At 43.7% G+C, this 12,352-nt stretch overlaps 1 long non-coding RNA gene across 1 annotated transcript in view; it reads right to left on the bottom strand.

Moving 5' to 3' along the window:
- Window positions 1-3,421: 3,421 nt before the first annotated feature.
- LOC137531690 (uncharacterized) overlaps window positions 3,422-12,352 on the bottom strand; it is a 34,615-nt gene continuing 25,684 nt past the window's right edge. The window contains exon 3 of the long non-coding RNA XR_011023709.1: window positions 3,422-3,730. This is a non-coding gene — a long non-coding RNA (uncharacterized lncRNA). The remainder of the gene's footprint in view (window positions 3,731-12,352) is intronic.

The raw sequence follows: 12,352 nt of genomic DNA, 5'->3' as shown, positions 1-12,352 counted from the left end.
TTTTTTTTACTATAATTACGGTTTCCTTTCCCACAACATTTAAGTCCCTCTTTTGAAGGAGATTAAGCACCTGCTATATACAACACTATGCACTGTATCAGAGTCTTGCATCGCCACAAGCCCTCTTCTCTTGACCTCTTGGATGTGTCGTTTTATTCCTCTCTCTAGAAAACATTTCAGAACACCGCCTGTTTTTTCTGCCGCCGGCAGTTGGTCTGGTAGTCTCTTCCTGAAAGTGTAGCTAGACGTACCTAAAAGGATTTCCTATTGATTGGAAAGTGAGGTTTACAGCGGGGTGCTGAGTGCCTTAAAAACGGAGTTAACAGAAATTTGAAGGTGCCATTCCTTTACTGAATCAGAAAGTCCAGCAATTCCGTTACCTTGCAATAAAACATTGCATCTGTGCTCCAGAGATACATGTAATACCTTCTTGTAGCTAATAGCCATGGAAAACAGCTTGAAATAAATACTCTATATATAGCTGCTGAAAGCAAAATAGCAGATCTGTAATTTAATCAGGCTACAGGTTGTTTCCAAGGTAAAAAAACAAAACAAAAAGGTCTTGGGCTGATTCTAAAGGCATGTAAGCGAGCAGTAACTTAGAGCAGTAGCTTAAACTTTACCCGAGGCAGCACAGGAGGGGCAGAAGGGATACAGAGGCATGTTCCCTGCTGCATGACAAGCCTCTTGGTTCCCCCCTTCCCATGCCGCTCTCTGCCCCCTAGCGCCACGCTATCAACCCCCCTGAAATTGCCATGCATCATATCAACAATCTCGAGAGTAAAGGAGGAGAGGTGTTCCCTGCCGAACACCCACTGGGGGCGTTCCTGAAGCCCTTCCCCAGCTGCCATTGGGCAGCTCTGCCTCTCCACAGCCACTCCCCGTCAATCCCCCGCCTTCCTGCACTCTGCTCTGTGTGAGACACACAGAGCGGAGCTTCCAGCGTCATGACCCCAGGGGTCAAAAAAGAGAAACAAAGCAATTACACACCACAGGAGCGGCGTAGATTGCGGATACCTGATCCGGCCAGCCCCCTCTGGATCAGGTAGCATGGTTTTTTTTAGCTTTAATCCCCACCTCGGGTTCATTTTATAGGACAATTGTTGCAAAACATTCTAAAATTTAAAATACATATATAAATAAATGTTCATTTTTAAATGCGCTTCAAATTAAATGTCTTCTGTCACTATCACAACCGGTAGTGATATAAAATGAAATAGTGTATAAATGGGTAGGGAAGTTAACTAACATCTTTATATAGATCCTTTTCTGTGCTTTTGCTTTTGTAAAGAATAAAGGTAATACTGAGAACCCCCCATGAGGAGATGCACTAGTCCAAAATCTCTCAGATATATCAGCATTTCACTACCTACAGTATGTGAAAGCAACATGAGAAAATGTTATTTATAGTGCATTTTACTGTGGGAGTCGGGAGAAATGTACATTTTATATTTCTGTATTTCAAAATTTTCAATTTTTCATGATAGTTGTCCTTTAAAAGAAACCTGCTCAGAGAGAAACTCCTGCCAATATTGACCACTTACTATAAAATGCAAGTGACTGGTTCTCATGCTGATCCTCTTCCTTAAATGCTAAGCAGGTGTGTCGCTAGCCCCATAGATCCGTAGCACGTGCCACTGAAATATTCTGGGGTGCTGCAAGCCCTCACCCCTTCCCATTCCCAGCAGAATCACAAGAAGGCGGCACAGTACTCACCTCTCACTGCTTGCTCTCTGGAGCATGCAGGCATCTTCACCTCTGGGTTTCTCGTCCTAGTGTCTGATAATAAATCAGACACAAGTGAATGAATCAGACTCTCAGATGCTAGAGGGAGATGCCCAGAAGTGAAGAGCGGACAGGGGATGTGAATACACAGCATTGGTGATCAAGGGGACATCCAAGGTCGGAGGCCAACTTTGTGTGTGTCCCCCCCTCCTTTGCCAAGAAATGCACTCTTTCTCTATCCTCTTTATTCCAGCCATTCAGCATCATGGCCAGCCTCCTCAGTGTCACTGCCAGCCAACTCAGCACACATCACTGCCAGGCCAGACAGCATAGCATCACCACCAGGCCAGCCGAGCACAGCACCTAGGCCAACACAGAAGCCAGGTGAGGGGAATTTCTGCCTATTATTGTGAAATGCTGCCTATTTATGATATTTATATGTGGGAACGCACCTTTCGCATTGTGCTATAGGTGATGCATTGCAGTGCGGCATAGCCGAGTTACAAAATGGCCGCTATGTCACACCGCAATGCACCAGTGTGAATGTAGTCAGGGCCGGTTCTAGACTTTTTGCCACCAGAGGCAAACTTGTGAGTGGAGGGGAAAAGTAGAAGGCATTGGTGGGTAAAAATGCTACAATTAGATTGCTAGCCTACAGATTGTCAGTATTGGCAATCTGTAGGTAGATTGCCAATATAGGTAGTCTTGCAAGTTCCTCTCTCTCCCCCTTGCAAGTTCCTCTCTCTGTGGAGACAGACCAGGACAAGTGGCAGGCAGGCAATAAGTGGCAGGCAAATCAGATGCATACCACCTGGCCAGTGGTCAACATCAAAGTACCACCGGTGGTACTTTGCCCTGGTCTGGAGTGGGCCAAACATAATGAAACCACCTGCAGGCCAAATTTGATGGCTCTCTGGGTTTGACATGTATTATATCTGCAGTGCTGTACAGAGTATATTGTCTTGTCACTTAACTGTCCCTCAGAGGGGCTCACACTCAAATCCCTACCATAGTCTTATGTGTATGTATGTATCATGTAGTGTATGTATTGTAGTCTAGGGCCAATTTAGGGTTAAGCCAATTAACTTATCTGTATGTTTTGGGGATTCGGGAGGAAACCAGAGTACGCGGAGAAAACCCACGCCGACACGGGAAGAACATACAAACTCCCTGCAGATGTTGACCTGGCTGGGATTCGTACCAGTGACCCAGCATTGCAAGGCGATAAGCGGTAACCACTATGCCACCGTGCCGCCCTACGCACTTTGGCACAGGGCTTAATGCTAATCTGAAATGCCATGTAATGCTTCTGATAACTTATTTAGAAACTTTTTTTTCTGGTGCAAGGTGTACTTTAAAGTGCCATGTTCAACAATCAGTTTAACCCATCTTTTTATCTGCAGCATTCAAGATTTACAACCTCACTGGGACCACCAAGGTTTTTCATCAGAACTTCAAGCTCCAGTAACCATTATTCAAAACTAAGTTCCAGGCAAAATATTAGTTTACATTTTTTTTTTAACCAGGGTTGTCATCTGCATTATAATAGGAACAATCTGTCCTACCAGGATGACTGTGACAGCTGTGGTTTTTTTTTATCACACGGAGAATGTTATTTTTGGAACTTTACTGAATATAATTTAAAAGACACATGAAGTGAGAGGGACATAGAGGCTGCCATAGTTATTTCCTTTTAAACAATGCAACTTGCCTGGCTGTCCTGCTGGTCCTCTGCCTGTTCTAGCCATAGTAGAATGTAACATATTATTCGGGATTTCCAATTTTATGTTAATTATCCTACTTTTAGCATCGGAAACACTTGCTATATCTATACACTTCTGTATATTGGTATGTAACTCCACCCCCGGTGATGTTTAGCCTAGGCAATCTTCTCCTCCTAGTACATTCTGAGAAATTAGGTGTTGTTTCTGCTCACTTCCGAACATACATCAAAAAAACATTCAGCAGTGAAGCTCCTTGCCAATAGTTAAGATCATGTTGCTACCTGTGATAAATGTAAGAATATAAATCAGGTAAAGGAAAGCTTTTACAATGGGAAAACATTGACTAAATAGTGTATAAGGGCCTATTTCCACTAGAATTTTGCATTCTGCATCTGTTTTTCTGAATGGTAACGCGGAAATCCGGATTCGGCTATCAACCATTGTGTGGGAAACTGATGCGTTCAGCAGAAATCTGCAGCATGCAATCCATATTTTTTTGCATTGCACTGCAATGGCAAATTCGCATTCAATGGAAATGACTCCATTGATATGCACTGGTTACAGAATATTTGCATTGTGAATTTGCACTTAGAGAAAATAGACCCTGAATGAATATTGAAAAATATAAGCAATTTTAACTTAATTTTGAAGTATTTTGATAGTACAATACTGTCACCATGTTTACTTAACTTTCCCCATGAGGTTGATTCACATTCTCATTAATTATTTTTCAATTAATTAATTTTTTACATTCATTTTAGTTAATTAATAAAAAGCTTTTAAGCACCCCAAAAAAAGTATTAAAATTAATCAACAGCCTCGATTAGCTAAAGTCAAATAAAAGTAAAGAGCAAATCAAAGTAGAGGAAGACCAACAAATGCAGCTGACATAATCTATCATTAATTATCTACCCATTCTTCCTGCAATTGACACAGCGGTGCAATCACGGAAATATACAATGACAAAAAAATAACCAAAAGCTATATTGCATTGCAAACAAAATAGTAAACAGCTTTATTGATCAATAATACAATAAAGCTTTTTTATATTAGCAATGCCTTATACCTTTTGGTTATACCATATTTGTTAGATGATAAGACCCTCCGGACCATAAGTCACAACTAGGTTTAGAGGACAAAAACCAGGGGAAAAATATATATACTAAACCTGGTGCATCCATGGTGAAGGGGCTTCTTGTGGATTATGCCCCCTTTGTACCTTATGCCCCTTTGTATCTCGTGTCTCCCTGTGTCCTCCTCTGTCCCCCTTGCATCCTCCATGTGTCCTCCTCTGTCCACCTTGTGTCCTCCTCTATGCCCCTTTGTGTCTCCCTGTGTCCTCTGTCTGTCCCCTTGTGTCCTCCTCTGCATGGGCACAGTACAGGGAGTTCCCGATTATAAAAATAGTTGTCCAATTGGATTTTTGTCAAATCAAAATCTGGATTTTCTTGTTGGTTGTGATAGATAGGAAGAAAAGATTGGTTCTTGATGGTTTAGTGAACCATTTTTCTTCCGATCAGAATTTTCTGATCGCTCGAACGATTTTTCGCTAGAAATTGGATCGTTAGTGGCCACCTTTAGACGCAGTGACTTTTCCCCCCACTTTTGGGGGAGAAAACGTGAGTCTTATGGTCCAAAAAATACAGTATTTTGTCACTGGGCATTTTTTAGTTTCAAAGACTTTTTTTTATTATTAGGACTATTGATTGGCATTATATTCAAGTTAACCACTTAACGACCAGCTAACGCCCATAGGCGTCGGCAGGTCTTAAGTGGTTTCCCATGGAAACTTTCCATGTCAGTTCACGGAGGGTGTCTCCGTGAACAGCCGGAGAGCCGCCGATCGCGGCTCGCCGGCAAAATGTAAACTCGCGGGGAAGAAATCCCCGCTGTTTACATCATACGGCGCTGCTGCGCAGCAGTGCCGTAAGGCAGATCGGCGATCCCCGGCCTCTGATTGGCGGGGGATCGCCGGCATATGATAGGCTGAAGCCTATCCTTCAATGCGCAGGATGGATATCTGTCCTGCGCAGCCCATGGAGGGAGAGGGAGGGACGGGAAGGCAGGGAGCGCCGAAAACGCTGCGCAGGGGGGCTTTGAAGACTCCCCCCCGCAAAGCGCAGCAAGCCAGCGGCGATCAGACCCCCCCAAGCAGGACATCCCCCTAGTGGGGAAAAAGGGGGGAAGTCTGATCGCCCTGGCTAAATCCTGATCTGTGCTGCGGGCTTGAGAGCCAATGCAGCACAGATCCTGCAAAACACCCCTGGTCCTTAAGTTAAATACACACCATAGCAAGATAATACTCTAAAGTTTTTACAACATAAAACAAAATTGCTGACAAGTTACATCATGCAGTTGGATTGATGTGAATTAGGGCTTGTTCACATCTAGGCGATTAGCGGGTGATTACCGCTAATCGCCAAAGTGCTAGTGATTTTTAAAGCGCTAGCACAATATTAACTATATGGCAGTGATCTCATTGCCGCGATTGCCGCCGATCACTGGCGTTTCACGATTAGCTGCAATCGCCAACGCATTGCATGCAGCATTTTTTGGCGATTCCGGAGCAATCGCTATTAGCATGTCATAGAAGCTTTATTTGTAATCGCTCTCAAACTTGTACAGTCATTTTATTGCAATAATTGGCCTTTTTCAAGTGTGAATGGGCCCTTACAGCAAAGGATGTAAAGTAAGTGGCAAAAAGAAAAACAAAAAAACAAAAAAACAAATAGAAGGTAACATATCAAAAGAAAGCAAACAGGAAGCATAAGGAAGAATTTCTGGTGTGCAGTTAAAACCCATAGGCAATACAAATAATTCTGATACATTAAATAGTATAATGCTGTAAAGCTTAAGGCAGGGAACACACTTGACTGTTTTCGAACGCGTTTTCTGCACAGAAAAACTGAGAACTCATGTTAATCAATGTGCTAGTTCACACTTAACCACTTGCCGACCGCCTTAAGCCGATGGGCGGCAGCAAGGGCTGGGCCCAAATGACCGCAATACGGCCTTCGGCGGTGTGGTTATGCGGCGATCGCGTCATTCGTGACGCGATCAGCCGCCGGCGACAGGCTCCGCCCCCTCGCGCTGTAACCCGCCGGCCGTTCGGAAGCGCCGGCGGGTTACTAGCACCCGGATCACCGCATATAATATGTATAATAGGCTTTGTAATGTATACAAAGCCTATTATACAGGCTGCCTCCTGCCCTGGTGGTCCCAGTGCCGAGGGACCACCAGGGCAGGCTGCAGCCACCCTAGTCTGCACCCAAGCACACTGATCTCCCCCCCCCAGCCCCCTGATCGCCCACAGCACCCCTCAGACCCCCCCCCCGCCCACCCCCCAGACCACTGTTTGCACCCAATCATCCCCCTAATCACCAATCACTCCCTGTCACTATCTGTCAATGCTATTTTTTTAACCCTAAACTTCCCCCTGCTCCCTCCTGATCACCCCCACCTCTCAGATTCTCCCCAGACCCCCCCTCCCAGATCCCCCCCCCCTGTGTACTGTATGCCTCTATCCCCCCTGTAATAACCCACTGATCACCTGTCAATCACCTGTCAATCAGCTGTCAATCACCCATCAATCACCCCCTGTCACTGCCACCCATCAATCAGCCCCTAACCTGCCCCTTGCGGGCAATCTGATCACCCACCCACACCAATAGATCGCCCACAGATCCAACATCAGATCACCTTCCAAGTGCAGTGTGTACATCTGTTCTCTCCTATAAAACACCCACTAATTGCCCATCAATCACCCCCTGTCACCACCTGTCACTGCTACCCATCAGATTAGACCCCTATCTGCCCCTAGGGCACCCAATCACCCACCCACACCCTCAGAACGACCTCAAACCCCCCCCCCCCAGACCTCTCCCCCCTATGTACTGTATACATCTATTCTCCCCTGTAATCACCTGTCAATCACCTGTCATTCATCCATCATTCACCCGTCATTCACCCGTCAATCACCCGTCAATCACCACCTGTCATTGCCACTTATCAGATCAGACCCTAACCTGCCTCTTATGGGCATCGGATCACCCTCTTACACCATCAGATGGCCCCAGACCTACCCTCAGGTCACCTCCAAAGTGCATTGTTTACATCTGTTCTGCCATCTAATTACCCACTGATCACCCATCAATCAGCCCCTGTCACTGCTACCCATCAGATTAGACCCCTATCTGCCCCTAGGGCACCCAATCACCCGCCCACACCCTCAGAACGCCCTCAGACACCAGCCCTGATCACCTCGCCATTGCATTGCTTGCATCTATTTCCCCCCTCTAATCACACCTTGAGACACCCATCAATCACCTCCTGTCACCACCTGTCACCCCCTAGCACACCTACCAATCAGATCAGGCCCTAATTTGCCCCGTGTGGGCTCCTGATCACTCGGCCAAACCCTCAGATCCCCCTCAGACCCCCTTCCGATCACCTCCCCAGTGCAATGATTGCATCTATTCCCCCTCTAACCACCCCCGGTTCCACAAAATTCGCCCCCTCATAGACCACCTGTCATCAAAATTTGCAGATGCTTATAACAGTCATTTTGAGACATTTGGTTTCCAGACTACTCACGGTTTTGGGCCTGTAAAAATGCCAGGGCAGTATAGGAACCCCACAAGTGACCCCATTTTAGAACAAAGACACCCTAAGGTATTCTGTTAGGTGTATGACGAGTTCATAGAAGATTTTATTATTTGTTACAAGTTAGCGGAAATTTATTTTTATTGTTTTTTTTCACAAAGTGTCATTTTTCACTAACTTGTGACAAAAAATAAAATCTTCTATAAACTCACCATACACCTAACGGAATACCTTGGGGTGTCTTCTTTCTAAAATGGGGTCACTTGTGGGGCCCCTTAGCGCACCTATGCTGCAAAAAAGTGTCACACATGTGGTATTGCCGTACTCAGGAGAAGTAGTATAATGTGTTTTGGGGTGTATTTTTACACATACCCATGCTGGGTGGGAGAAATCTCTCTGTAAATGGACAATTGTGTGTAAAACAAAAATCAAAAATTTGTCATTTACAGAGATATTTCTCCCACCCAGCATGGATATATGTAAAAATACACCACAAAACACATTATACTACTTCTTCTGAGCACGGCAGTACCACATGTGTGGCACTTTTTTGCACCCTAACTGTGCTAAGGGGCCCAAAGTCCAATGAGTACCTTTAGGATTTCACAGGTCATTTTGAGACATTTGGGTTCAAGACTACACCTCACGGTTTAGGGCCCCTAAAATGCCAGGGCAGTATAGGAACCCCACAAGTGACCCCATTTTAGAAAGAAGACACCCCAAGGTATTCTGTTAGGTGTATGACGAGTTCATAGAAGATTTTATTTTTTGTCACAAGTTAGCGGAAATTGATTTGTATTGGTTTTGTCAATTTCCGCTAACTTGTGACAAAAAAAATCTTCTATGAACTCACCATACTCCTAACAGAATACCTTGGGGTGTCTTCTTTCTAAAATGGGGTCACTTGTGGGGTTCCTATACTGCCCTGGCATTTTAGGGGCCCTAAACCGTGAGGAGTAGTCTAGAATCCAAATGCCTCAAAATGACCTGTGAATAGGACGTTAGGCCCCTTAGCGCACCTAAGTTGCAAAAAAGCGTCACACATGTGGTATCATCGTACTCAGAAGAAGTAGTATAATGTGTTTTGGGGTGTATTTTTATACATACCCATGCTGGGTGGAGAAATCTCTCTGTAAATGGACAATTGTGTGTAAAAAAAAATCAAAAAATTGTCATTTACAGAGATATTCCTCCCACCCAGCATGGGTATGTGTAAAAATACACCACAAAACACATTATACTACTTCTCCTGAGTACGGCGGTACCACATGTGTGGCACTTTTTTGCACCCTAAGTGCGCTAAGTGGCCCAAAGTCCAATGAGTACCTTTAGGATTTCACAGGTCATTTTGCGACATTTGGTTTCAAGACTACTCCTCACGGTCTAGGGCCCCTAAAATGCCAGGGCAGTATAGGAACCCCACAAATGACCCCATTTTAGAAAGAAGACATCCAAAGGTATTCAGTTAGGAGTATGGTGAGTTCATAGAAGATTTTATTTTTTGTCACAAGTTAGCGGAAAATGACACCTTGTAAAAAAAAACAATTAAAATCAATTTCCGCTAACTTGTGACAAAAAAAAAAATCTTCTATGAACTCACCATACTCCTAACAGAATACCTTGGGGTGTCTTCTTTCTAAAATGGGGTCATTTGTGGGGTTCCTGTACTGCCCTGGCATTTTAGGGGCCCTAAACCAGTGCTGGGCCGAAATTACGCATTAGCGTAATTACGCATCGTAATTCACTACAAATGCACCGTAAGCGTTACGTGTAAGGTTACGGTATTACACGTAATTAATTACGCGTAGACCGTAGGTTACGTTATTACGCGTAACAAATTACGCGTAAGACAGTAAACTCCAATTGAAATTACAAAGTCTGCCGTAATCGCGTAATATTACGCTCCCTTATAATATAAAAAAGCCGCCAACTTTAAGGGTTAATAGCAAAGCCCCCTTAAGTGCTAAGAGCCTCAAATTTGGAGAATATATTAAGGAGATCAGAAGGAATAAGAGGAAATTTTTTTTTTCAAAAAGACCTTATAGTTTTTGAGAAAATCGATGTTAAAGTTTCAAAGGAAAAATATATACATTTAAAAACCCGCCGACTTTAACGGTTAATAGCAAAGCCTGCTTAAAATTTAGGAACACCAAATTCCCAGGGTATATTAAGGGGATCAGTGGGAATAAGAGGAAAATTTTTTTTTTCAAAAACACCTTATAGTTTTTGAGAAAATCGATTTTTAAGTTTCAAGGGCAAAAATGTCTTTTAAATGCGGAAAATGACAGTTTTTTTTGCACAGGTAACAATAGTGTTTTATTTTCATAGATTCCCCCAAGTGGGAAGAGTTTTACTTACTTCGTTCTGAGTGTGGGAAATATAAAAAAAAACGACGTGGGGTCCCCCTTCCCAGACCTCTTTAACCCCTTGTCCCCCATGCAGGCTGGGATAGCCAGAATGCGGAGCACCGGCCGCGTGGGGCTCCGGACCCTGACTATACCAGCCCGCATGATCCATGGATTGGGGGGTCTCGGAAGGGGAGGGGCAGCCAAGCTTTCCCCTCCCCCTCCGAGCTCTTGTCCAATCCAAGGACAAGGGGCTCTTCTCCACCTCCGATGGGCGGTGGAGGTGGAGGCCGCGATTTCCTGGGGGGGTTCATGGTGGCATCTGGGAGTCCCCTTTAAAAAGGGGTCCCCCAGATGCCCACCCCTCCTCCCAGGAGAAATAAATATAGGGGTACTTGTACCCCTTACCCATTTCCTTTAAAAATTAAAAGTAAATAAACACACAAACACTTAGAAAAAGTATTTTAATTGAACAAAAAACATAACCACGAAAAAAGGAGGGGGAGGGGAAAGCTTGGCTGCCCCTCCCCTTCCGAGACCCCCCAATCCATGGACCATGCGGGCTGGTATAGTCAGGGTGCGGAGCCCCACGCGGCCGGTGCTCCGCATTCTGGCTATCCCAGCCTGCATGGGGGACAAGGGGTTAAAGAGGTCTGGGAAGGGGGACCCCACGTCGTTTTTTTTAAATATTTCCCACACTCAGAACGAAGTAAGTAAAACTCTTCCCACTTGGGGGAATCTATGAAAATAAAACACTATTGTTACCTGTGCAAAAAAAACTGACATTTTCCGCATTTAAAAGACATTTTTGCCCTTGAAACTTAAAAATCGATTTTCTCAAAAACTATAAGGTCTTTTTGAAAAAAAATGTTTTCCTCTTATTCCCACTGATCTCCTTAATATACCCTGGGAATTTGGTGTTCCTAAATTTTAAGCAGGCTTTGCTATTAACCGTTAAAGTCGGCGGGTTTTTAAATGTATATATTTTTCCTTTGAAACTTTAACATCGATTTTCTCAAAAACTATAAGGCCTTTTTGAAAAAAAAATTTTTCCTCGTATTCCTTCTGATCTCCTTAATATATTCTCCAAATTTGAGGCTCTAAGCAATTAAGGGGGCTTTGCTATTAACCCTTAAAGTCGGCAGCTACCTAACATTGATCCATGCGTCAACTTTTCCGCTTGGGAGCATGGCCTTACGCATTAATTGCTAGTAGGAAATTACGCGTAAGGCAATAACGTAACAACCTGCATTACGGTATTCTTACGCGTAATTGCATAAGGGCTATGCGTAATTACAGACATGAACCGTAAATAAATGTCTACGCCGTAAGCGTAATTCCGTAATGCGTAATAGCGTAAAATTACGCGTAATGATCCGTAAGCGTAGTTTGTTCCATTACGCCCAGCACTGCCCTAAACCGTGAGGAGTAGTCTTGAAACCAAATGTCGCAAAATGACCTGTGAATTTCTAAAGGTACTCATTGGACTTTGGGCCCCTTAAAGAGACACTGAAGCGAAATAAATACATGATATAATGAATTGGTTGTGTACTATGAATAATTACTAGAAGATTAGCAGCAAAGAAAATATTCTCATATTTTTATTTTCAGGTATATGGTGTTTTTTCTAACATTGCATCATTCTCTAATATCTGCAGATTACACAACACTCAGCATTAAAAATGATTCTTTCAGAGCAGTCTGTGAACTAATGACATCTCCTCTGCCAGAGGAAAAGTAAAAAGTTGAGATAATAAATGTCAGATAACAGCCCTCTCCACGACTTTTGAAAGTCGTAGAAATGAATGGCTTTTTTGCATAGAGATAACAACTGGAGTTTCTTAACTCTTCCTGTACTGGAAACAATTAGACTGATGTATATGATCTTAATGTTTTATTTCTTAGCTGTACTACACATACAAATCATAATATCATAATTTTTTTTTCGCTTCAGAG

The sequence above is a fragment of the Hyperolius riggenbachi genome, chromosome 9 (genome assembly GCF_040937935.1).
Source record: "Hyperolius riggenbachi isolate aHypRig1 chromosome 9, aHypRig1.pri, whole genome shotgun sequence".
Lineage (NCBI taxonomy): Eukaryota > Metazoa > Chordata > Amphibia > Anura > Hyperoliidae > Hyperolius > Hyperolius riggenbachi.
This window is presented reverse-complemented; position numbering and strand designations above follow the sequence as displayed.